Consider the following 27,102-nt stretch of genomic DNA (forward strand, 5'->3'; position numbering starts at 1 on the left):
CCACTTTATAAAATACAAGGTAACTGTAGCTGCTTTGAAACTCTCCATACATGTCCACACCATACTGTAGTGCAGAAAACCTTCCTGTTTGCTAATTGCATCTACAGTTGTGTAAGTATCGGGAACAACTTATAAAATAAATGCATTTTAGCAAACTTTACCTCTATACTAGTACTGTATAGGAATTGGTTTTCAACCCTGATCACTGTGAAACCGCCTTTGCAAAATTATGACTGAGACAGTGAAAGAGATCTAACCTAACCACTCCATCTTGCTTCTAACCTCCATGCTGTCCTTATTCATTCGTGGATGTAATGGCTGAACTAACCTTGGGAAAAACTTAGTTTATAGTTTATAGTTTAAAACAAAGATGGCTGGGCGCAGTGGCTCACACCTGTAATCCCAGAACTTTGGGAGGCCGAGGTGGGTACATCACTTAAGGTCAGGAGTTTGAGACCATCCTGGCCAACATGGCGAAACCCTATCTCTACTAAAAATACAAAAATTAGCTGGCCGTAGTGGCGCATCCCTGTAATCGCAGCTACTCAGGAGGCTGAGGCAGGAGAATCACTAGAACCCAGGAGGTGGAGGTTGCAGTGAGCCGAGATCACACCACTGCACTCCAACCTGGGCTACAGGGCGAGACTGAGACTCTGTCTCAAAAACAAACAAAAACAAAGACAATAACAGCCCTTTCCCAAAACAAACCTCCTTGCCTGGGGACTAGGCTGCCTTTGTAGGGCTAAGAAATTAGCCACAAGATTAGAAATTGTGGTTCAGGAGTCATGAAGCTGGAGGCTACAAGATTCTGACCCTCCCTAAGCTGCTTCGAAAATCAGTGCTTGAGATATTTGCAAACCCTGCACTTGATGGATTAGCTGGCACCACCTGGATCGCTTAACTGGCTCATCTGATCTTGTGGCCCCCACTCAGCATAAGAAGACAGCTTCAATTGATTTCATCCCGGACCTATCAGCACTCCTGGCTCACTGGCTTCCCCCGACCCACTAAGTTGTCCTTGAAAACTCTGCTCCCCAAATGCTTGGGGAGACTGATTTAAGTAACAATAAAACTCCGGTCTCCTGCACAGCTGCTCTACGTGAATTACTTTCTCTATCGCAATTTCCTTGTCTTGATAAATCAGCTCTCTCTAGGCAGCGGGCAAGGTGAACCCATTGGGCAGTTACTACTAGAATCATCCATAGACTTGTTTCAACCCACAGATAACCAGATGGACAAAAACTCTCTCCTTACCCAAACTCTAGCCAGGTTCCTCTGAACCCTCTTCTTAACTGAACCACAAGCTTGGCCTGTAGAAACTGCTGACTCTATGTACAAATGATTTTGCCCACTCCCAATTTACCTCCCACCCCCACCCCACATGCACTAAGAGACTGGAACAGATAGTAGCATAGTTTCTAACAGCTCAAGTCCACATCCTTAGCATTACAACTCCAGCTCCCTTAAGTTCCTGCCTATGAGAAAGCTCCATGCTGCAAGGAGAATTACTTACTGTTTGTTCCAGCCAAAACGTGGTGACAGGCATATAGGTCCCTGGACCCCCTCTTAGAACAGTTACTTTAGAAAGCCTGCAATTATAAATCCTTCCTCTGACCCTTTGAAATGTAAATCTACCACCCAGAACTGTCTTCTCAAGCTCTCAGGCCCTTCAAGGAGATAATTCTCACTCTTGATCTTGTCCCTGTGGATGGGAAGGGCCTAACCTTGGTAGATGCGGTATTCTAACTTACACCGCTGCCTCTTCTATCACGAAGCTACCAGACATTTGTTTCTTCTCCAGGTAGTGCCAATTAACAAACCACCAGATGGCCTAGTCACATGCACCAGTGCCCCGTTCACACCCTTCAGCACTTTGCCTTCAGCACCACCCGCCTTTAAAAAGTCTCCTGCCTGGCTGGATGTAGTGCCTCATACCTGTAATCCCAGCACCCCTGGGAGGCTGCAGCAGGTAGATCACGAGGTCAGGAGATCGAGACCATCCTGGCTAAAATGATGAAACCCCGTCTCTACTAAAAATACAAAAAATTAGCTGGGCATGGTGGTGCACACCTGTAGTTCCAGCTACTGGGGAGGCTGAGGCAGGACAATTGCTTGAACCCTAGAGGCAGAGTTTGCAGTGAACTGAGATCGCGCCATTGCACTCCAGTCTGGGCAACAGAGAGAGACTCCGTCTCAAAAAAAAAAAAAAAAAAAAATCTGCCTTGTGCCCCAGTGAGGCTTCACACTGCCCCCTCTTTCCTACTGCAGTAGTTTCAATGCATAGACTTCACCCCACCTTTTAACTCTCTGTTAACTATCCACTTTCACTAGTGACCAGCATTTTTTTTTGTTTTTAATCTTTGGCAAGACCAACCCCAGAGGTTCTGTCTTGGTGGGTCTGGGGTGGTGCCAAGGTATTAAGATTTTATTAAAAACCTCACAAGAGTCTTCTGATGCAGAATCAGAATTGAGAATAACTACTATAGGACAGCGGCCCTGAAAGTGGGGATTATAGGCTAACAGCATCCTTATCACCTGGGAACTTCTTAGAAATGCAAAAACTTGGCCGGGTGCGGTGGCTCACGCCTGTAATCCCAGCACTTTGGGAGGCGGGCGGATCACGAGGTCAGGAGATCGAGACCCTCCTGGCTAACACGGTGAAACTCCGTCTCTACTAAAAATACAAAAAATTAGCCGGGCATAGTGGTGGGCGCCTATAGTCCCAGCTACTCGGGAGGCTGAGGAATGATAATGGCGTGAACCAGAGAGGCGGAGCTTGCAGTGAGCCGAGATCGTGCCACCGCACTCCAGCCTGGGCGACAGAGAGAGACTCCGTCTCAAAAAAAAAAAAAAAAAAAAGCAAATACTTGGCCTGGTGCCATAGCTCATGCCTGTAATCCCACTATTTTGGGAGGCTGAGGCAGGCGGATTACCTGAAGTCAGGAGTTCGAGACCAACCTGGCCAAAATGGTGAAATCCCATCTCTACTAAAAATACAAAAATTAGTCGGGCATGGTGACACATGCCTGTAATCCCAACTACTCGGGAGGCTGAGGCAGGAGAATGGCTTGAACCCGGGAGGTGAAGCTTGCAGTGAGGCCAGATCATGCCACTGCACTTCAGCCTGGGTGACAGAGCCAGACACTGTCGCCAAAAAAAAAAAAAAGCAAATACTTGTCCCCCACACCCCAACTTGCCTACTGAATCTGACATTTTGGGGGTGGGGCCAGCAATCTGTCTCAGCAAGTCTTTATGGTAATTTGGATGCACTAAACTTTGAGAACCACTGCTAGAGGAGGTTAGATTTGTTCTGTGTAATATAATTAGGACTTTGATAGTTGTTAACTGTGACTTGAAGCCTGGTTATGTCAATAAACATTAACCTGAAGAATGTGTCTGCAAAATTTCCTACTCCTGTTCCACTCCCTTTCCCTGCTTTTTTTCCCCACTATATTTTCTCTGAAAGGAGAACTAGAAGGATCCTGGGTCACTAATAGTCTTGGAAATCACCATTTATCTTTTTTTTTTTTTTTTTTTTTTTTTTTGAGACGGAGTCTCACTCTGTCGCCCAGGCTGGAGTGCAGTGGCCGGATCTCAGCTCACTGCAAGCTCTGCCTCCCGGGTTTACGCCATTCTCCTGCCTCAGCCTCCCGAGTAGCTGGGACTACAGGCGCCTGCCACCTCGCCCGGCTACTTTTTGTATTTTTTAGTAGAGACGGGGTTTCACTGTGTTAGCCAGGATGGTCTCGATCTCCCGACCTCGTGATCCGCCCGTCTCGGCCTCCCAAAGTGCTGGGATTACAGGCTTGAGCCACCGCGCCCGGCCACCATTTATCTTTAAAACTGTAACACTGTTGCTAAACTTCAGTGACAACACTGGCCATTGGAAAGGGTGGGTAGAATCCGAGACTCTTCCCCCTTTAGAAATTCTTAAATATCGGCCGGGCACGGTGGCTCAAGCCTGTAATCCCAGCACTTTGGGAGGCCGAGGCGGGCGGATCACTAGGTCAGGAGATCGAGACCATCCTGGCTAACACGGTGAAACCCCGTCTCTACTAAAAAATACAAAAAACTAGCCGGGCGAGGTGGCGGGCGCCTGTAGTCCCAGCTACTCAGGAGGCTGAGACAGGAGAATGGCCCGAACCCGGGAGGCGGAGCTTGCAGTGAGCTGAGATCCGGCCACTGCACTCCAGCCTGGGCGACAGAGCAAGACTCCGTCTCAAAAAAAAAAAAAAAAAAAAAAGAAATTCTTAAATATCCTAAAATATGCCCTTTGGCTAACATTTTTTGTAACCAGATGTATGTTTCAGAGAGAAAGTCTGGGTAAGAAAAATGATGGAATTTATAAATTATTGCTTTTCCTTTCTACTTTGATAGTTGAAGATTAAGTGTGTTTCGTTCCAGAATATGTAACCCGACTTTTGTATGACTCTTCCTTTTTTCTTTTCTTTTTTTTTTTTTTTGACAGAGTCTTGTTTTGTTGCCCAGGCTGAGGGCAGTGGCACGATCTCAACTCACTGCAACCTCCTGGGTTCAAGTAATTCTGCCTCAGCCTCCCGAGCAGCTGGTGGCATGCACCACCATGCCCAGCTAATTTTGTATTTTTAGTAGGGAAGGGGTTTCACCATGTTGGCCAGGCTGGTCTCGAACTCCTGACCTCAAGTGATCCGCCCACTTTGCCCTCTCAAAGTGCTGGCATTACAGGAGTAAGCCACCACGCCTGGCCCAGCCTGTTCTTATTCCCAGAGAGTAGGAGGAGGTGTGCTGGGGAAGTAGACAATCATTCACTCCCTGGATGGAGAAGAGAAGGTCATTAGGAGAGAGGGGAGGAAAAACAACCGAAGTGTTCTACTGCTTTCTATGCTAGTCAGTGCCCAACAGTTATGGCTCTTTTAACTCATCCCTTCATCCCATTTGTAAATGGAAAAATACATTCCACAAAAAGAAGTCTTTGTTTCTGGAAACACTTGTTTTAGAAAAAAAACAAAAAAGGTATGAGGAAAGCTTTATTTTGGGGAAATATATTATCTTGTTTTTCTTTGTTAAATGTTTACGTCATTTTGTGAAACACATGATATAGTGAAATAAATGAAAAAATATTTACACATATGCATACACACAGTATTCTTTCAAAGCATAGAGACATAAAAATAATCCTGAACTTTGGAAATATGTAGATTTTGGCAAGAGAGGTATATCTTTGTATTTCTCACATTAGGATTATTTTGTGAGCACACACTAGTCTTGCCTCACTTAGGGGCAAACTAACAGTGTATTTTGAAGAGATGCCATTGCTGCAGGACATCAAACATTTATTTGCTTTAATTATTCAGGGCCGTGTGCGGTGGCTCACGCTTGTAATCACAGCGCTTTGGGAGGCCCAGGTGGGTGGATCACCTGAGGTCAGGAGTTCAAGACCAGCCTGGCCAACATATGGTGAAATCCCATCTTTACTAAAAAATACAAAAATTAGCCAGGTGTGGTGGCGCACATCTGTAGTCCCAGCTACTTGGGAAGCTGAAGCTGAGGCAGGAGAATTGCTTGAACCAGGGAGGCAGAGTGCAGTGAGCTGAGATGGTGCCACTGCACTCCAGCCTGGGCGACAGAGCAAGACTGTCTCTCAGGGGGAAAAAAAAAAAAAAGGTCAGGTGCAGTGGCTCACGCCTGTAATCCCAGCACTTTGGGAGGCCGAGGCGGGAAGATCACAAGGTCAGGAGTTCGAGACCAGCCTGACCAACATGGAGAAACCCTGTGGTGGTGCACGCCTGTAATCCCACCTACTCAGGAGGCAGAGGCAGGAGAATCGCTTGAGCCTGGGAGGCGGAGATTGCAGTGAGCCAAGATTGCGCCACTGCACTCCAGCCTGGGTGACAGAGCGAGACTCTGTCTCAAAAAAAAAAAAAAAAAAAAGTTTCATTCATACCCACTTGCTCTTCCAATGACCAAAAACGTTTCTGTGAAATTTACCTAGTTTTCATTTATATCCATGCTTCTTTTAATGGGTTAGAAACTCTTCAATAACCTCCTGCAAAGAGTCTCAAATCTGACTTCAACTACTCTTGCCTAATTGGTCAGAGCATTAGAGCCAACAAGTCAAACCAGTCTCCCATATCCTGTCTGCCCACCTCCCACCTCTACCCAAAAACATGTTTATAAGTCAAAGGTGACTTCAGCTGGGAGGGGAAGGGGTGGTCTCTTGCGTGTTGGAGTTAATTATTTTCTCATACTTCCTTTCCAGTGACATTATCCACCCCACCTTGAAATCCTAGAGCCATTTCTACAAGGTTCATTACTCCACTTCATTAAGCAACAGGTCCTGCTAGCTAAAGTCTTAAAAAAAAAAAATAGTAGTAGCAAGTGACAGTTTTAGCAACATTTCCTAACTCCAGTCTGTGACACACCCATGAACTTTCCACATTAAGAGGAAGTGGTAGGGTGGAAAATTCTAACCTTTTCGAAACCTTGGGACTCTATAAAAATTCCCGGCTGGGAGAAGAAGCTGGAGAAGAAATCCTTGATCTGTAAGTTAATATATGTGTATATTTTATGTGTACATATTGGCCTGCCTGCCTGCCTGTTATAAAGCACGACATCTTACATGCCACAGAGACGCATCTCACAGCAGGCTAAGACAAGGTACCAGTCCTCAAAAAGCTGACAGCAGAGGCAGAAGGAGATGCAAACACATAAAACAGTAACTAATTGTGAAGCAGGATGAAATAAGTGATAACAAAGAGGCAAGAGTAACGGGTTCTGACTGAGGGGAGGTTTTATACAGCAGCACCAAGTACCATACGGATTCCAGGTTCAAACGCACACACAACAGGAAGATGAGAAAGCTTAAGACTCAAAATGAAATGGATTAGATAATATATAGGAAAGTCCTGGCAGATGGCTTCACTTATTGTTGTAAGAAGCAGTTAGCATTTGATTTGAGCTCTGAAGGATAAAATAATTTTAAGTGGGGAGAAGGGTGTTCCAGGCTGAGGAAACAAGGTAGAGACAGAGTTGACAGTTTGAGTCTCGGCAGTAAGGTGGGGAATGAAGAGTTGATGGTGTGCTAGTAAACAGTGCCTGGAGAGAGAAAACAGGAGTCTGAAAGTTATGCTAGACAAAGCACCGGGAGCTTTGTGTAACATGCTGCGGAGCTGGGAGGAAATGAAGAAAAGAAGAAGGTGGTTATTCAACCTCTGCATTCAGACACATTACCGCCACCTTCTCTCTGGTCCGCCTGAACTGGTCAGAAATAACCAAAGAAGGATGCAGAAATCAATGTGTTGCAACAACAAGGACATCTTTGTAGCACTGCAGTGTCCTAATTGTGACGAATTGTGAAACAGTTCATCGCCTCTACTCACCCAGACCCCTCTCCTATCAGCACCACTACCTCTTCCACCAATCCCCATAGTATTAACTCCACTTCTACTCTGTCCGACATCATCCCTCAAACCATCAGCTCCTCCTCTTCAATCTGGACCAGCAGCAGCCCCTACTGCCAGAACGACACCACAGCCACCCAGCACAGCAGAGCAAGCTTGCACAGGGAAAGTGTGCTAGGAAGTGGCTGCACACTATCCCACTAGGAAATGCCATCCTCTGCCAACTAAGGAATTCCATGGAAAAGATCCATGTCAGTGGACAGATCCAGACGGTGGCTGGTACTCTGCAGGTCCTCAATAACTTTCTGTTAAATTGGGTCTTAATTGTCTGTGAGTTATTGATTATAATAAGTCCAATTTCTCAATAAATGGAGTTAGACATCAAGGAGCAACTGTGGTGTTGTTAAATGTGATCCTAAAAGTTCAATACTTTCTACCGCAGCCCTCACTACCATTTTAGTATTATGTTCAAAAACAAGCATTAGATTTCCCCAGTTATAAAGATAATACATATACATTCTATAAAATTTGGAACATATCAAACTATCTTGCTTTTAAGTTCCCCAGAAAAACAACAACCAGAATCAGCTATTGCAGTCATTTCCTACTGCTGCTGCCACAAATTACCACACATTTAATGGCTTAAAACAAACATAAATTCATCTTACAGTTCTGGAGGTCAGAAGTCTGACCTAGGTCTTACTGAGCTAAAATCAAGGCATCAGCGGGGCTGTGTTCATTCTGGAGACTCTACTGGAGAATGTGTTTCTTTGCCTTTTCCAGCTCATGGGGGCTGCCTACACTCTTTTTTTTTTTTTTTTTTTTTTTTTTGAGACAGGGTCTTGTTCTGTTGCCCAGGCTGGAGTGCAATTACATCATTACTGCCTCAATTTCCTGGGCTCAGGTGATCCTTCTGCCTCAGCCTCCTGGGTAGCTGGGACACAGGTGTGTCACCACTCCTGGCTAATTTTTTTTTTCTTTAATTTTTTGTAGAGGCAGGGTTTTGCCATGTTGCCCAGACTGGACTCAAACTCCTAGGCTCAAGCAATCTGCCCACCTTGCCCTCCCAAAGTGTTGGGATTACGGGCATGAGCCACCATGCCCAGCCTACCCACATTCTTTAGCTTGTGGACCCTTCATTCATCTTCAAAGCCAGCAACTTTGTGTCTCTTTGATCATTAGTCACATCTTCCTCTGACTCTCTTCTGCCTCCCTCTTTCAACTTTTAAAGACCCTTGCAATTACATTGGGCCAACATGAATGATCCAGGATAATCTAGGATTATCAGTTTGCTGATTAGCATGTGTAACCTTAATTCTTCTTTGCCATGTGAAGTAACAAATTCACAGATTCTAGGGATTAGGACACAAACATCTTTGGGGTGTCGTTGGCACTAATAATCCCTGTATTCAGAAATGGTAATCACAAACATTTTATTATGTGACTTTCTGTTCTTTTTAAGGTTCACATATATGCAAATATGTAATGCAGTCATGTGTCTCTTAACCATGGGGTTACATTCTGAAAAATACACCATGAGGCAGTTTTGTCACTGTGTGAACGTCATAGAGTGTACTTACATAACCCTAGATGGTATAGCCTTACACACCTAGGCTAGTTAGTATAGCTACGCACCTGCACAGCACATTACTGTACTGAAAACTGTAGGCAACTGTAACACAATGGTTAGGATTTATGTATCTAAATATATCTAAACATCGAAAAGGTACAGTAAAAATATGACATAAAAGATGTTTCAAATGGTTCTCTTATATAGGGCACATGCCATGAATGGAGCCTGCAGGACTGGAAGTTGCTCTGGGTGAGTCAGTGAGTGGTGAGTGAACGTGAAGGCCGAGGTCATTACTGCACACTACTGTAGACTTCATAAAGTTACACTTACAGTTACACTGAGGCTACACTCAATTTATTAAAAATATATTTGTCTTTCTTCAATAATAAACTTTTGGGATACATTCTGAGAAGTGTACCGTTAAGCAACTTTTTGCCTACTATAACTTTTTTGCTTTATAAACTTTCAAATTTTGAAAAGCTTTTTCACTCATTTGTAATAAAACTTAGCTTAAAACACACATTGTACAGCTGTACAAAATATTTTCTTTCTTTACATCTTGAATCTATAATACACCTTTATCTATTTAAAAAATTTTTTATTTTAATTTTTACTTTTTAGGCTTTTTTGTTAAAAACTAAAACACAAGCACACACATTAGCCTATGACTACACTGGGCCGGGATCATCAATGCCACACCTCCACATTTTGTCCCACTGGAAGGTCTTCAGGGGCAATAACAGGCATGGAGCTGTCATCTCCTATGACAACAATGTCTTCTTTCGGAATACCACCTAAAGGACCTGAAATATGTAAACCAGTAACAGTCATTTATTATCACTAGCAAGTATGAAGTACTGTGCATAATTGTGTGTGATATACTTTTATACAATTGGCAGTGCAGTAGGTTTGTTTACACCATCACCACAAACAGGTGAGTAATGCCTTGTGCTACATCACTGGCTGTGAAGGCTGTGATGGCTATGATGGCTACAGTGTCACTAGGCGATAGGACCTTTTATCTGATGGGATTACTTATGTGCCGTTGACCAAAATGTTGTTTGGCAAGTGGCTGTACATGTAATAGGCTGTTCCTCCACTTTAAAGTGGGATAGGGAGGCCGAGACGGGCGGATCACGAGGTCAGGAGATCGAGACCATCCTGGCTAACACGGTGAAACCCCGTCTCTATTAAGAAATACAAAAAATCAGCCGGGCGAGGTGGCGGGCGCCTGTAGTCCCAGCTACTCGGGAGGCTGAGGCCGGAGAATGGCGTAAACCCGGGAGGCGGAGCTTGCAGTGAGCTGAGATCCGGCCACTGCACTCCAGCCTGGGTGACAGAGCGAGACTCCGTCTCAAAAAAAATAAATAAATAAAAATAAAGTGGGATAATACACATATAGGGAGTGGAGTTTTCTGGATAACTATAGACCTGTAAGACATGCTCTACTTTTAGATCAGCTAATAATCAACAAGGCTACTTTGAATATAATAATTGGCTACTGAAAAGCCAGTGAAGGTTCCTCTATTTCCCATTCAAATTGCCTGTAGAAGTGGAGTAAATGTATTAGTGTGTGCTGATTCATGAGTTGACCAAATTTGGCCAGAAAGTGAAAGCTTTGTTTATGGGAAGAATCAGAGGGTGTTCCAATGAAAACAGGAGTCATTGGCAGTAACGAAGCCTGGAGGTGTTCACACTTGTATTAATCATGCTTCAGCCTACTGAGTTATGTGAAAAAGAGAACTTGTTTTATACATATAGTCTAATAATTTGGGTCAGTGTTCTAAGATTACACAAATGTAAACAATAGTGTCAGGCCTCTGAGGCCAAGTTAAGCCATTATATCCCCTGTTACCTGCACGTATACATCCAGATGGCCTGAAGCAACTGAAGATCCACAAAAGAAGTGAAAATAGCCTTAACTGATGACATTCCACCATTGTGATTTGTTTCTGCCCCACCCTAACTGATCAATGTACTTTGTAATCTCCCCCACCCTTAAGAAGGTTCTTTGTAATTCTCACCACCCTTGAGAACTTACTTTGTGAGATCCACCCCCTGCCCACAAAACATTGCTGCCAACTCCACCGCCTATCCCAAAACCTATAAGAACTAATGATAATCCCACCACCCTTTGCTGACTCTCTTTTCGGACTCAGCCTGCACGCAGGTGAAATAAGCCGTCTTGTTGCTCACGCAAAGCCTGTTAGTGGACTCTCTTCACACGGACGCGCGTGACAAATAGTACATTTGATATCAGATTTTTTTTCTCCTAGCAGGACACTCATGAGTCATCATCAAATTTTTTTTATAGAATTGTACTCACAGGCTATTCTCTAGGTAGGGAGTTGCAAATAGTAAAGCAATTCATGCTCAGAAGATATTTCAAAATGGTAAAATCTGTTTGAGTAGGTCAAATAAAAATCAAGAAAACCATTTGCAATTATAATTGCAAAGGGATATGCTATTTATTTATAGAGTACCTTTCCCCAAAATATTTTTTTTTTGTTTGAGACAAGGTCTTTCTCTGGCTGGAGTCCAGTGGCATGATTATGGCTCATTGCAGATTTGACCTCCTGGACTCAAGGGATCCTCCTGCCTCAGCCTCCCGAGTACCTGGGACCAAAGGCATATGTCACCACACCTGGATAATTTGTTATTTTTTGTAGAGATGGGTTTTTGCCATGTTGCCCAGGCTGGCCTCGAACTGCTTGGCTCAAGTGATCTGCCTGTCTTGGTCTCCCACAGCCAGGTCATGTCTTGCCTGAAAGACTCGAAATCACTAAATTACTGTTATCGTAAAAGACAGGTAGGAAGAGACATTTTGGTAAAGTTTATCTTGTCTGGTGATAAGGGAGAAGAGTCTCTTGGTCCAACTTTCCCCCTTTTTCCTTCTCCATTTTTCTCATCTCTTTAGACCCAAAATTTTAAACTGGTGAAAGGATGGGCAGCAGTTAAGGCCAGATGGGGCGAGGAGTTAAATGTGTCATTTGCTCCCAACTATAGATTCTTTCAGAGGCAAAAACTCATTGATGTTTTAATCCAGGTTTGATGTGAGGTCTCCCTGTCCCTTGAGGTCTAGATAAAGTAAAATCAATACCCCATTGCCCCCCACTTCAAGGCTTGTGGTTGATTTCTAGAAATTCCTAAGCAGTTTACATTCTCAAAGTCACCTCTGGCTCCAAACTTGTTTCCTCAGTTTATGGATTATTTCAGTGTCTTTTCATTTTCTTTCTTCTTCTCGCTCACTCCCCCTCTCCCCCTCCTCCCCCTGACCCTCTCCCTTCTCCTCTTTCTCTTTCTTCTCTTCTTCTCCTTCTCCTCCTTCTTCCTCCTTCTTCTCCTTCTTCCTTCTCCTTGTTCTTCCTATTTTTTTCTTTTTTTTTACACAGTCTTGCTCTGTCTCCCAGGCTGGAGGGTGTTGGCATGATCTTGGCTCCCTGCAACCTGGCTCAAATGATCCTCCCGCCTCAGCTTCCCCAGTAGCTGGGATTACAGGTGGGAGCCACCAACGCTTGGCTAATTTTTGTATATTTTGTAGAGACGGGGTTTTGCCATGTTGCTGTGGCTGGTCTCGAACTCCTGAACTCACAAAAGTGATCTGTCTGCCTCGGCCTCCCAAAGTGCTGGAATTCCACTGGCCTGCTTCTTCTGCTCAGCAATTCATTGACTCAGATATCACATTCAGGCTCTTTCCCAGTCTATGTGCAAGCACACACACACACACACACACCTCCTAAGAGGCCGTTTGTGTGGTAAGTGGACTTTATTGACTATTTGAGAGACAGACATGTGTTACAGTAAGTAGTCAGGCAGACATGAGTAGGGCAGGAGAGGGCCCCCTACTCACCAGAAACGTCAGGCGACCATCAGGTGATGGTCAGGCGGTTGTTAACTGTCTCTCTAAAATAATAATTGGTCACAGCCAGTGCCACGGAAAGGCAGGCTCCCAATACATAGAAAACACCTGAAACTGGTGATCAGCAGCTTCCCAATAGGATCTTAGGAGTGTGATGAGTGGGCTCCAGCATGCACATTAAGAGGCAAAATGGTAGAGTTTAACTGGTATATGACCTTCTTGGAACACTCCACTGGTAAGGGAAGAACACCTCAAGTGAGCATATGTACAACTCCAGTAAACACACTGTGCGCGCAGCCCCTCCCTCGTACTGACAGGCCACTGCACGTGGGGTCAGCCCACCCCAAGGGAAGAAAGGGGAGGAGTAAGCAACCCCGGAAGCATGCCAACATATAAGACCCCAAGTCAAAGGTCGAACCATGCATTTGAATCTCTCAAGTCACCTGCTTGGCCCTCTTCCAAGTGTACTTTACTTCCTTTCATTCCTGCTCTAATGCTTTTTAATAAACTTTCACTCCTGCTCTAAAACTTGCCTGGGTCTCTCACTCTGCCTTATGCCCCTTGGTGGAATTCTTTCTTCTGAGGAGGCAAGGAATGAGGTTGCTGTAGACCCATATGGATTTACCATCACTAACACGTGAAAAGTGGCAACTTCACCAAAGGAATTTTCACTCAGTCTCTCTCTACCTCACCTGGTGCCCCTCCTTCCTCTGCAAGGCCAAAAAATTCCTCTTGTTTTGTCATGCAGAACTGACCTGCCTTTTCTTTCTTTGCCACAGTCCTGGGGGCAGGGCGCTCCTTTCCACAAATGGCTTTTCAAGGTATTTCCCCAGGCACTGTTCCCTTCCTAACAAGAGTTCTGGTGCCAGCTGTTAAGATAATAAAAATTTCGGGCCGGGGGTGGTGGCTCACACCTGTAATCCCAGCACTTTGGGAGGCCGAGGAGGGCGGATCACGAGGTCAGGAGATTGAGACCATCCTGCCTAACACGATGAAACCCTGTCTCTACTGAAAATACAAAAAAAAAAAAAAGCTGGGCCTGGTGGCGGGTGCCTGTAGTCCCAGCTACTTGGGAGGCTGAGGCAGGAGAATGGCGTGAACCTGGGAGGCGGAGCTTGCAGTGAGCCGAGACTGCGCCACTGCACTCCAGCCTGGGCGACAGAGGGAGACTCTGTCTCAAAAAAATAAATAAATAAATAAAATAAAATAAAAATAAAAATTTCAACCCTGTAAAATTTATTTTTAAACTCCAGTGTTTTCAGGACAGAGAAAACTAGTATTTCTTTTATTTGACAAATATGTTTTGGTGTGTTTATTTTATGTCAGACTTTATTGCTGGAGCTGAGAACACGGTGGGAATTAGACACAATCCTGACCCTCATGGAGTTTCTGTCTCCTGGAGGAGAAATATTCTAAACAAATAATGATGCAAATTATTTATTTGTTTGTTTGTTTGTTTGGAGACAGAGTCTTGCTCTGTGGCCCAGGCTGGGGTGCAGTGGTGTGATCTCGGCTCACTGCAACCTCTGCCTCCCAGGTTCAAGTTGTTCTCATGCCTCAGCCCCTGAGTAGCTGGGACCACAGGGTGCACCACCACATCTGGCTAATTTTTGTATTTTTGATAGAGACGAGGTTTTGCCATCTTGGCTATGCTGGTTCCAAATTCCTGGCCTCAAGTGATCCTCATGCCTCGGCCTCCCAAAATGTTGGGGTTATAGGCATGAGCCACTGTGCTCAGCTGCAAATAATTTATTAACAAATGCGGTACATGCCACAAAGGAAAATTTCTGAATACTATCTGAAAGGGTGTGGAGGGTGGCAGCGTGGGTGGTCAGGGAAGGTCTTGCCAAGGAAGGGGCTCCTGAGTGGAGGATGGGATGGTGAGGAGTTTGCTAAACAATGTGTTTAACCAATGGAAAGGTATGTTCAAAGGCCCTGAGACAGAAACAGTGTCGCTGGTTTGTCTGACCACAGAAAGAGGCAAGTGGGGTTTCAGCAAGTAAGTGAGAGGAAGAGGGGTGAGAAGTTCTTGGTGTGGAGCCAGAACCCTTTTTAGGTAGAGTCTAATAGGCCATGGTGAGGAGTTAGAGATACCAATAGGGAAGTGACTTACTTGATTTATGTTTTAAAAGATTATTGTAGGTGCAGAATAGAGAATAGATTGCTTATGCATTCCAGTGTTGTATAATAAACAACTTAAACATCTACAGATGCACGATTGGTTAAGTAAATTATGGTATATTTTCATGCAATGAAATTAGCACGAAGCCATTACAAATGGTGAGAGGAATATATGTTGGCATGGACAGATGTCCACATTATAATAAGAGGAAAGAAAAAAACCTTTTATCTGAGGAATGCAAGCCCTTTTAATTATCAGGCCCAAAGAGACATTAAAATGAGCCATCAATCACATCCTTCTCCCCACTTTGATCTATGTATTCATCCCATTAAACTGCTTGCTATTGCCACAAGCTATTATAAGTTAACCTAATTATGCCACACTGGGCACTATAACCACACCCTATAGGTTATCAGTATATAGCCAATAACTAATCATTGCTATTTCTGTAAACCAATGAGAATTCCTGACAAACAACTTTGTCAGTCGACTTGCCATCCCCCTTTTTTGCCTTTAAAAATCCACTTGTAGGCTGGGCGTGGTGGCTCATGCCTGTAATCCCAGCACTTTAGGAGGCTGAGGTCAGGAGTTCAAGACCAGCCTAGCCAACATGGTAAAACCCCCATCTCTACTAAAAATACAAAAGTTAGCCGGGCATGGTGGTGTGTGCCTGTTTTCCCAGCTACTCGGAGACTGAGGCAGGAGAATGGTGTGAACCCAGGAGGCAGAGTTTGAAGTGAGCTGAGATCACACCACTGCACTCCAGCCTAGGCGACAGAGTAAGACTCTGTCTCAAAAAAAAAAAAAAAAAATCCTCTTGTATTTCTCTAGTGAACTCCAGCCTGGGTGACAGAGGGAGATGCTGTCTAAATAAGAAAAAATAAATAAAATAAATAAATTCACTTGTAACTGGGGCTAATTGGAGTATATATTCAGGGCAACTTGAATTTATGATATTGGGTTGCAATCCTCAAGTTTACCCTAAATAATCACTTTTTTTTTTTTTTTTTTTTTTAATGGAGTTTAGCTCTTCTTGCCCAGGCTGGAGTACAGTGGCACGATCTCGGCTCACTGCAACCTCCCCGTCCCGGGTTCAAGTGATTCTTCTGCCTCAGCCTCCTGAGTAGCTGGGATTATAGGCGCCTACTACTATGCCCGGCTAATTTTTTGTATTTTTAATAGAAATGGGGTTTCACCATGTTGGCCAGGCTGGTCTCAAACTCCTGACTTTAGGTGATCCTCCCACCTCAGCCTCCCAAAGTATTGGGATTACAGGTGTGAGCCACTGTGCCCAGCCATAATCTTTCTACCTATATTAATTTTGCCTCAGCTTTTTCCTTTTAGGTCAACAAGTAATTTGAGGGAGAGGAGGGAGAGTCAAGTTATAACATAATGTCTGTGTTGTTCTTTTCAAAAAAGTCTTAAAATATATAAACTAAAATGTTTATATTGTCTATCTCCTGGTGGTAGCAATATAGACTTTTTTCCACCTTTTTTCTTACTTACTTTTTTTTAGTTTTTCTACTTGAATAATAAAAAAGGCATGTAAAAATAAGTTCACCAGACATAAGATTAGAATATGGCCTGACAGAGAAAACATTTAAATACAGAAGTGTGGCATTTCATTTACCAAGAGTTATACCTATTGCTTACTTCAAAACATGAATACTACTGGGTGTGGTGGCTCACACCTGTAATCCCAGCACTCTGGGAGGCAGAGGCGGGTGAATCTTCTGAGGTCAGGAGTTCAAGACCAGCCTGACCAATATGGAGAAACCCTGTCTCCACTAAAAATACAAAATTAACTGGGCGTGGTGGTGCATGCCTGTAATCCCAGCTACTCGGGAGGCTGAGGCAGGAGAATCGCTTGAACCTGGGAGACGAAGTTTGTGGTGAGCTGAGATCACGCCACTGCACTCCAGCCTGGGCGACAGTACAAGATTCTGTCTCAAGAAAAAACCAAAAAAACATGAATACTTTGCAGCACATTTCAAATGTTATTCCATAAAATTTGTAATGAAAACCCAATAGTGTGATCACTTAGATAGTATTCCTTAAAACAATGTTCACAGTATTTCTCTTTTCCCTGAATGTATCAATGTCTTTAATCAAACATTTTTTCAGACTCAATGTGAGAGTATCTCCCTCTAGAGTGCCCACTTGGGGAGTGCTTCCGACTGTGTTACCTTGCCTCATTGTTTTGAATTAGGATTGGAAAATTCATTTTATGATCATTTCACTTAAAAGTTCCAATGAAACCAACTTGAAGAATGGGAACTAAGATTCAGTGGAATATAGCTGAGCTCCAGATATCTTTCTGTGGTCATTGTTCCTCTATTTGTGCTCTGAAAGCATTGCACAGTTCTAGACTTACACTTAGTTCAAGGCTTTGACCATTGGGTGAAGCGTTAAGTCCCTCAAATATTAGCTTTTCAATAACAATAGCATATCTGATCAAATGTCGATGGACTAGTATTTGTGATTTTCTGACTATAGCAGTGCAGCTTTTAAGTTCTCTGAAATCTTGGTCTTTCTGCACTTCCTTTGTTAATTTAAAGGAATCCTTTGAATTTTAAATTTCATGTAATGTTTTACGACAGTAGATTGCTGTAAATGTAATCAGTCTTTTTACTTGTATGCTTGCAAAAACTGAAGATTTTTTCCTCTTGTTTATTACTGTCTATTTTTCAAAATGATTTTCTGTCACTATTGTATTAAATAGCTTAGATTTCCTAGGTCCTCTGATGATCCATGTCTAAAACAATTTTAAATAAACTGTGTAGAAAATATATACCTTACTAATTATGCTAAAGGAAAAGTGTGAATAAAAAGCTATTTTTAGGCCGAGCGCAGTGGCTCACACCTGTAATCCCAGCACTTCGGGAGGCCAAGGTGGGCGGATCATTTGAGGTCTGGAGTTCAAGACTAGCCAGACCAACATGGTAAAACCCTGTCTCTACTAAAAATACAAAAAAATTAGCCAAGCATGGTGGTGGGTGCCTATAATTCCAGCTACTCAGGAGGCTGAGGCAGTAGAATTGCTTGAACCAGGGAGGAAAAGGTTGTAATGAGCTGAGATCGCACCACTGTACTCCAGCCTGGGCCACAGAGCAAGACTCCATCTCAAAAATAAAATAAAACAAAATAAAAGGTATTTTTACAACTAGGCAGCTTTAATACTTTCAGACAGAGTAGCCATAGAGATACCCCTTCATTGGGCCAAGGTGTTGGCAAGAAATCATTGGGCCGGGCACAGTGGCTCACGCCTATAATCCCAGCACTTTGGGAGGCCAAGGCGGGTGGATCACGAGGTCAGGAGATTGCAACCATCCTTGCTAAAACAGTGAAACCCCGTCTCTACTAAAAATACGAAAAAATTAGCCAGGCATGGTGGCACGTGCCTATAGTCCCAGCTACTCGGGAGGCTAAGGCAGGAGAATTGCTTGAACCTGAGAGGTGGAGGTTGCAGTGAGCTGAGATTGTGCCAATACAGTCCAGTCTGGGTGACAGAGTGAGACTCTGTCTCAAAAAAAAAAAAAAAAAAAAAAAAAAAAAAAAAAAAAAAAAATCATTGATACCTACTTTGGAAAAACAGTTTTTTACAACAGCCATTGCTGTGTTATTATTTGTATTTGAAACCTATAAAATTCTTTCAAGACAGCTTGCTTTCTTGTTCTTCTTCCTTTTTTTCTTTCTTTTTTTTTTTTTAGCAAAACAATTTTCTATCGGTAGAGCAAGCATACACTTAAGTTCATATAATCCTTTTTTTTTTTTTTGAGACAGGGTCTTGCTTTATCACCCAGGCTGGAATGCAGTGGCACAATCTTACAATCTTGGCTCACTGTAACCTCCGTCCCCCAGGCTCAAGCAAACCTCCTACTTCAGCCTCCCGAGTAATTAGGACCACAGGCACATGCCACCATGCCCAGCTAGTTTTTTTTCCCTTTTTCCTTTTTTTTTTGTAGAGGCAGGGTTTCACCATGTTGCCCAGGCTGGTCGTGAACTCCTGGGCACAAGTGATCTGCCCGCCTTGGCCTACCAAACAGTTACTCCTAACGATGAATTCTGATTTTAGTAGAGGACATATTAATCATAGCAATGAAGTTTTATTATACTACATTTTATTTTAAATAACTACATTTAACAAAAATATATTTCTAGACTGCATAGCCACAGAAACACTATACCTTCTGTTCATCTCTGAGCCTGACAGTAACACTAGCATTTATATAACATTCTATGGCTTCCAAAGATGTCCTAAAATCTTAGGTGGTAGATGTGTAAAAAAAAAAAAAAAAGCAAGTTGTTGTGTATTCTGTTTTGAAAGCTTAACTTTTCAGCGAACACAGCTAGTTTTAATGACCATGTGACATAGACTCACAACCCTTGTACTGTAATTGTTAATGGCCAAAATAACAACTTAGCAGATTTTTAGTCCGATCAACAAGCAGGCATGGAACACCTGCTATTTGTAGTCACCAGCACAGAACCTCAGGTATACAAATATGATTAAAGTTAATTGCCAATTTCCAGAGGCTATTCTTCAGTAGAAGTATATTTATGGAAGTAAAAAGGACAGAACAATGAATTTTGATAAGAAAGATCAAGGAAAGCTTTAAAAAGAAGTGGCATTTGATTTAAGTCCTATCAAGAAGAATCTTTTAAAAAAAGAAATTACCAGCATTGTCTTTCAAAGATATCTGCTTAGGAAGTTGTGTTTTCATTCCACTGATGGGGCTGATGTGCAAAATATTTTAGAAATTACGTCTGGATCCTATTTTGCATCACAGGATAATCAACCCCATTTCACTGCAGTCACAGTTTGCTTTTTTAGTAGATGACTCTCCAGTCAGTTCAAGCAGAAAGCATTTCTGCTTTCAGAGGACTAAGGCTTGGAGGATGCCCAGACACTCTGGCCTCACCCCCATTTCTTTGTAGTCCGTGGAGAGATGGAGAAAGGAACAATGTTTCTGGAAATTTGCAGATCTCTGTCTAAGGGAGCTTTTTCGTCTGCCACTGAGCCTAAATGACCTGTAGAAGTGCAGAAACCATTATTGGTTTGAAGACAGCAGGCCTGTCTTAAGAGGAAATATTTTGTTCTGGATAAGATAAGGATCTTCAGTAACAAGTAAGTAGAGATTTCAGCCATTTCCATTAAACATTGCTGCATGGAAAAAAATGGAAGTAAGAGATTTTTTTTTTTTTTTCCATATAAAATTAAAACAACCCAGTCTTCCCAGAGTGGCACTTGTGGAAACTGGGAAACTGGGATCAGAACATAAGCCACTCACCCTTGATGTTAGATGCTTTGCATCTCACCATGCCACCAGGGATGGGAAAACATTCTTTTTTTTTTTTTTTTTTTCCTATTCATGGCTAGTACTCCTTACAGAATCTATCAAAAGTAAAGAGCGTGCCTAAAATAATTTGGAAGTATACTTCAATTTTATCTAATGTCCAGTTCAAAGAGAGAAGACAAAAAGAGAAGAAACACGAAAGTTGGAAGAGAGAAGAATAGATAAACCAGTGGGTAAAGAAAGTAGGGTGAATTGAGAAGTGGAGGAGGACAGAAGAGAGAGAAGCAATCCACGGTGGAAGAAACACAGGTTCACATACAGAATGCTGCACTCTTATCAATGCTTTTAAAAGTGCTAAGTGACCGGGCGCGGTGACTCACGCCTGTAATCCCAGCATTTTGGGAGGCCGAGGAGGGCAGATCATTTGAGGTCACAGTTCAAGACCAGCCTGGCCAACATGGTGAAACCCCGTCTCTAATAAAAATATAAAAATTAGCCAGGCGAGGTGGTGGGCGCCTGTAACCCCAGCTACTCGGGAGGCTGAGGCAGGAGAATCGCTTGAACCCGGGAGGCTGAGGTTGCAGTGAGGCGAGATTGTGCCACCGGACTCCAGCCTGGGTGACAGAGTGAGACTCCATCTCAAAAAAAAAAAAGTGTGTGGTACCTCCCCCGCTCCCTCCTCCTCCTGCTCCTGCCATGTAAGACGCCTGCTCTTGCTGCCTTTTGCCATGAGTAAAAGCTCCCTGAAGCCTCCCTAGAAACAGATGCTGCCATGCTTCCTGTGAAACATGTGGAACCATAAGCCAATTAAACCTCTTTTCTTTATAAATTACCCAGTCTCGGGTATTTCTTTAGAGCAATGGGAAAATAATAGACTAATATACATATTAAATACATGTTTATGTATAAGTATAAAGTCAGTAAAATATCTATACATATATTTATATATGTAAACTAATTACTATAGATCAATCAGCAGGGAGATAGAGATAGATATATAAGACATGATTTTTAGCCTTCAGAAGTTTAAAATCTGGGAGGGGAGATAAAAGTGAAAACATATCATTACAAAGCAATAGAAATAATTGCCATAATGGATATGTGAACTGAAGCAAAGTGGAGAAACTAACTTTGCCCAGAAGAGAAAAAAAGGAATTAACTTATATTGGGACTTATTATTACTCTATTTTATAAATCACAATTTTCACATTCCAACGTAAGAGGGGAACATTTGTATAAGGTTTTAAAAATTCATCTTGGCTGGGTGCCTGTAATCCCAGCACTTTGGGGGGCCGAGGTGGGCGGATCACGAGGTCAGGAGATCGAGACCATCCTGGCTAACATGGTGAAACTCCATCTCTACTAAAAATACAAAAAATTAGCCGGGTGTGGTGGCACGCGCCTGTAATCCCAGCTACTCAGGAGGCTGAGGCAGGAGAATCACTTGAACCCAGGAGGCAGAGGTTGCAGTGAGCAGAGATAGCACCACTGCACTCCAGCCTGGGTGACAGAGCAAGACTCTGTCTCAAAAAAAAAAAAAAAAAAAAATATATATATATATATATATATATATATATATAGACACACACACACACACACACACACATTTAAAAAAATTTATCTCATTAAGCAAATAGGCCTGCAATAGCATTGAGAGTGTGATACAAGAATTTGCAACACGGAATAACAGTTGCATAATGTACCAAGGAAGTGCTGAAACTACCCTATTAATTAAGCCATTCTTTAATTGTATGATAGCGTGTGTAAACAGACTACTGTGAATAAATGATATACTAGACATATGTATATCATTTTATTCGTTCACGCATTTGGAAAAGCTTCATGTGCAACATATTGTGTAGGTACCAATGAGGAAACAGATTATCAAGGCATCATTCCTGCCTCAAGGAGATCATAACCTTGTAAGGGAAGTAAAATATGCTAAAGTGACTACAATCCAGAGCAGTTTGTGCCCAGTGTCCTGAAAGCTATATAACTAAAATATGAAAGAGTTTAGAGAAAATGCTTAGCCTGGGTATGAGGGATGACTTTTTGGGAGAACATGAATTTGAACTGGGTCATCAGGAATGGGTAGGTTTATTGCAGGTGGCTATCATGGAGACAGGGTAAATGTTCCAAATAAAAGAATCCTTTGAATCATGAGCATAGCAACAGCAAATATTCTAACTTGGTAGAGCTGGCTTAATCAAAGAACAAACTGTGATCCAATGTGACTCAAGGGGGAAGTATTCGGAATTAAGGCTGTAAAGAGAGGTCAGGGTCAAAATGAGAAGGGCCTCATGCATTGTGCTAAGGAACGTTGGACTTAAGTCTTTTCAGCTTGTGATTTTCAATATTTTAAATGCTAGAATTTTTGGCAGGATAGTGGAAAGGATTAAAAGTCCAGAAACTTTAGCCAGGCTTGGTGGCATGTGCCTGTAGTCCCAGCTACTAGGGAGGCTGAGGCAGGAGGATTGCTTGAGCCCAGGAGTTAAAGGCTGCAGAGTTGTAACTAGGCGACTCTAATTTTGAGCTCTGTTGTTCTCTTACTACAAATGAGGAAGTGAAAAACAACTTTTACTTGTTAGTTATTTCCCCAGTTTGAAAAAACAGAAACAAAACCACCTGAGTAACCCAAACCCACAGTTTAGTGAACCCAAGCACAAATTTGAGTGATTGGGTCAAGAAGCCTTTTCTTATGATTTGCAAACCAGAACCAGGAGCTCCAGATTTCCCTGGGGTGCCCCGATGATGTCTTTGTCAGTGGTGCTCATCTTATTACGCAGGTACCCAAAATGGTACAGGAGATGGTTTCATTGGCATTCATATCACTAGATCCGTTTGCAACACAGAACATATCGAAACACACATCCTTGGGCCAGGTGCGGTGGCTCATGCCTGCAATCCCAGCACTTTGGGAGCCTGAGGCAGGAGGATTGCTTGAGGTCAGGAGTTTGAGACTAGCCTGGGCAACATAGCAAGACCTTGCCTCTAAAAAAAAAGATAAGAAAAAGAAAAAAAAAATAGCTGGGCATGGAGGCATACGCCTGTTGTCCTAGCTACTAGGAAGGCTGAGGTGGGAGGATGACCTGAGCCCAGGAAGTCAACGCTTCAGTGAACTATGATTGCACCACTGCACTGCAGTCTGAGTGACAGAGTGAGACCCTGTTTCTAAAAACAAAAGCAACAACAAAAAATCCACATCCTTGGCAGTCTTGAACCTTAGCTGCATTCCCTGCAGGAGCTGCCAGTGGGAATCTACAGGGTGAGAGGAGTTTGGAGGTTGAGATAAAGGCCTCTCCCTCACAGGAGAGGGAAGGCAAAAGGGTGGAGAAGGGGTGTTGAGACTAGCAACAAGCTGTTTTGTTTTCCAAGCTGTTTTGTTTTCCAAGCTGTTTTGTTTTCCAAGCTGTTTTGTTTTCCATGGCATTTCCCCCCACTTCATCCACTGCTGAACCCAGAGTTCTCCAAATGAACCATTTAATTATCAAAGAATAATGGTGCAACAAGATTTCACTTTTCCCAGCCCCTGATCGGTAATGAAGGTGTTGGTGAAGAGAGAAATAGCTGGCACATGGAACTTTAAAGTAGAAGATACTGTGGTTTTCTGGCTTTGCAGTGAAAAGGCTGGTGGGGGCCATTGGTGCGCATTGGCAATGGCTGAAGTAAGAACTGGGTCTTGATCATTTCTGCTTTTCCCCCTCTTCTGTGTCAGTTGTATTCACAGAAGTATCGAATGCCTGGGTAAAGCTAGTGGGAATTATCTAACCTCCTCTTACAGCCCCAAGATACACCTGAGCATTCTGACTTGAGCCACAATAAGGGCAGTTCGGCACAGCTGACAAAATTATGAGGCTACGTAGAATCCTTTTCTCTGAATGTTAGGAGACTCATCTCTCCTTTACCTATGTTGCTTTGATTAATGATGTTTCCATAGGGTCAGTTTCACACCTTCAAATGTAGGATAACATTAAGGAAAGTAGATTAAGACTGAATGAAATGTGCAGTGTTCTCTCAAGCCATTCCAAATATTGGAAGGTTTTGGCAAAACATCTAACTGGCTTTTTAACTTTCTGCACAGATCAAGCCCTGGAGCCAGGATGTGAGGTCCATGGCACTGCTTGGAGCATAAACCTCAGTTACCCTAACCTTGGTGTGTCCTTGCAGGTAACTGTGCCAGCAGGGATGGAGAGGCTGGATCAGCCTCCTCCATTTAGCCAGGGTTCATTTTCAGTAGTAACTCAGTCCCTCCCATAGATATCTGAAAAACAAAATGCACATTTCATCAATATAAATCAGATTTCAATTATTAGAGCCTTTGAGTCCAGTTCTTCATTTAAATACAGCTGTTTTGCTAATTTTGAATTGAATAAAATGTTATTCCTTCTTTCCCTACCACTTGGACAAGAGGAAGTATGAGTTTTTTGTATAGCTCATTAGTGGGGTAACTCTGGCTTCCATCTTGTAAGCCAAACTAGTGCCCTCAGCTAGAGAGATGTTTGTTATTTTATAATATCCTCATTTCGGGGACTTTCTAGCAGCTGCTTCTGTTTGCTGTTTTGCATTTTCCCAATTTCTCTTCACAATCTCATAACCAAGTGAGATTCTATTTATTCTTTTTTTTTTTCAGCTTATTAATATACTGCCATGCCTCCTGGCTGCAAAAATATGAAAAAATCACTGGGAAAAGAATTCAATAATTAATGAGAGTTTTTCTCCTTCAGTTTACAGCATTCAGAAAAGAAAACCTTATTAAAAAATCTTAGAATGTAGATATAACCTTCAACTCTTAAGGACAGGAAACATATGGTTCTCTGGACTACAGAAAGAATGCTTTAAAAATGTTTTTTTTCAAAAGTCTAGGAATTATTAAGAGGATCATGCCAGCCAAATTTAATTGACATGAAGAGAGACTGTAAGAGCCTAATACTGTCAGTTTTAGATTCTCCAAGGTCTTCAGAGCATTAGTCATTTTAGGATCTCTTCTGACAATAAAAGGGTATTCTCATCTTGTCTGTTCCATTTAAATGGGTTGAGTTTTAATTAAGGACAAATGACACCGCTAACAGAGCAGAGACCTTTACTGAACTGGAAATATTTTATTTTATTTCTTTGACAAACATTTTTCCATATATCTCTTGTGGGCCATATCCTATGCCGTATTATAACAACATAACTTACTTTATTTGAGCAAATATTGTGGGATCACAGATAGAAAAGGCCACAAACCCTGTGTGGAGAGTTAGAGAACTGTCAAGGACTGTGAAGAATCTGGGATTTTACCCTACTTGCAAGCTAACCAGCTAGCCTGGTGATATGGTTAGGCTTTGTGTCCCTACCCAAATCTCATCTTAAATTGTAATCCCCATAATCCCCACATGTCTAGGGAGAGACCTGGTGGGAGGTGATTTGATCATTGAGGTGGTCTCACCCTTGCTGTCCTCGTGATAATGAGTGAGTTCTCACAAGATCTGATGGTTTTATAAGGGGCTCTTCCCCCTTTGTGTACCACTCTCTCTTGCCTGTGTCCATGTAAGATGTACCTCTTCCCCTTCCGCCATGATTGTAAGTTTCCTGAGGTTACCCCAGTCATGCAGAACTGTGAATCAATTAAACCTCTTTCCTTTATAAATTAGCTGGTCTTTGGTATTTTCTTTTATTTTTTGAGACAGAGTCTCACTCTGTCACCCAGGCTGGAGTGCAGCGGTGTGGTCTCGGCTCACTGCAACCTCCACTTCCCGGGTTGAAGTGATTTTCCTGCCTCACCCTCCCCAGTAGCTGGGATTACAGGTGTGTGCCATCACACCTGGCTAAATTTTGTAGTTTTAGTAGAGATGAGGTTTTGCTATGTTGGCCAGGCTGGCCTTGAATTCCTGACCTCAGGTGATACACCCACCTCAGCCTCCCAAAGTGCATTACAGGCATGAGCCACCGGGCCCGACTTAGGTGTTTCTTTATAGCAGTGTGAGAACAGACTAATACACCTGGTAATGTTTAATGGATGCTGGCAGAAGACATAAAAACTCTAGGTCAGGGACAAATGACTTTATGATTGATAGCACCGTGAGTGGCATGAGCATGACATTGGTGCTGGGTCCCCATTCCCCACCCCCATCCCCCTAGTCCCACGGAGCTGAAAAACAGCCCTGGTGAAGAGCAGTCAGGGCCTTGTGTTCTTGGTATACCTGGCAAGAACGTGCAGGGATGGATGCTTAAAGCTCACAAGGAATTGCTTCTTCCAGCAAACACGTCACTGAGAAGACACATAGGCTGGGATGAATAGATACTTGATGAGAGCAAAGAGGACTCATTGCAGTCAGAGGAAACAGGATTTGCAAAGGCCCTGAGGCATGAGGGACACTGAGCGAACAACGGACTCTCTGGCATGATTGGGATGATGATCTTAAGGTTAGACAAGTAGGCTGGCAACCATTCATCAAGGGCTTTGCATGCTATTGAGATTATGGTGTATGGCTTTTTGTTTTATTTTGACCCAACAAATTTCAGAACATTTTAAGCAGAGGAATGCCATGATTGAATTTTTAAATTATTATTATTATTATTATTATTATTATTATTATCATTATTTTTGAGATGGAGTTGTGTTCTTGTTGCCCAGGCTGGAGAGCCAGTGGTGTGATCTCGGCTCACTGCAACCTCTGCCTCCTGGGTTCAAGGGATTCTCCTGCCTCAGCCTCATGAGTAACTGGATTACAGGTGCCCACCACCAAGCCTGGCTAATTTTTGTGTTTTTAGTAGAGAGGGGGGTTTCACCGTGTTGGCCAGGCTGCTCTTGAACTCCTGACCTCAAATGATCTGCCTGCCTCGGCCTCCCAAAGTGCTGGGATTATAGGTGTGAGCCACCATGCCCA

The 27,102-nt window shown here is 42.9% G+C and overlaps 1 protein-coding gene across 1 annotated transcript in view; it reads left to right on the forward strand.

Moving 5' to 3' along the window:
* The window catches only part of LOC144330803 (uncharacterized), a 32,541-nt gene extending 24,800 nt beyond the window's left edge, over nucleotides 1–7,741 (forward strand). Inside the window, exon 3 of the mRNA XM_077943753.1 lies at nucleotides 6,239–7,741. The gene's annotated coding sequence lies outside the window, so the exon portion shown is untranslated. The remainder of the gene's footprint in view (nucleotides 1–6,238) is intronic.
* The last annotated feature ends 19,361 nt before the right edge of the window (nucleotides 7,742–27,102 follow it).

The sequence above is a fragment of the Macaca mulatta genome, chromosome 8, assembly GCF_049350105.2.
Source record: "Macaca mulatta isolate MMU2019108-1 chromosome 8, T2T-MMU8v2.0, whole genome shotgun sequence".
In the NCBI taxonomy this organism is placed as follows: Eukaryota; Metazoa; Chordata; class Mammalia; order Primates; family Cercopithecidae; genus Macaca; species Macaca mulatta.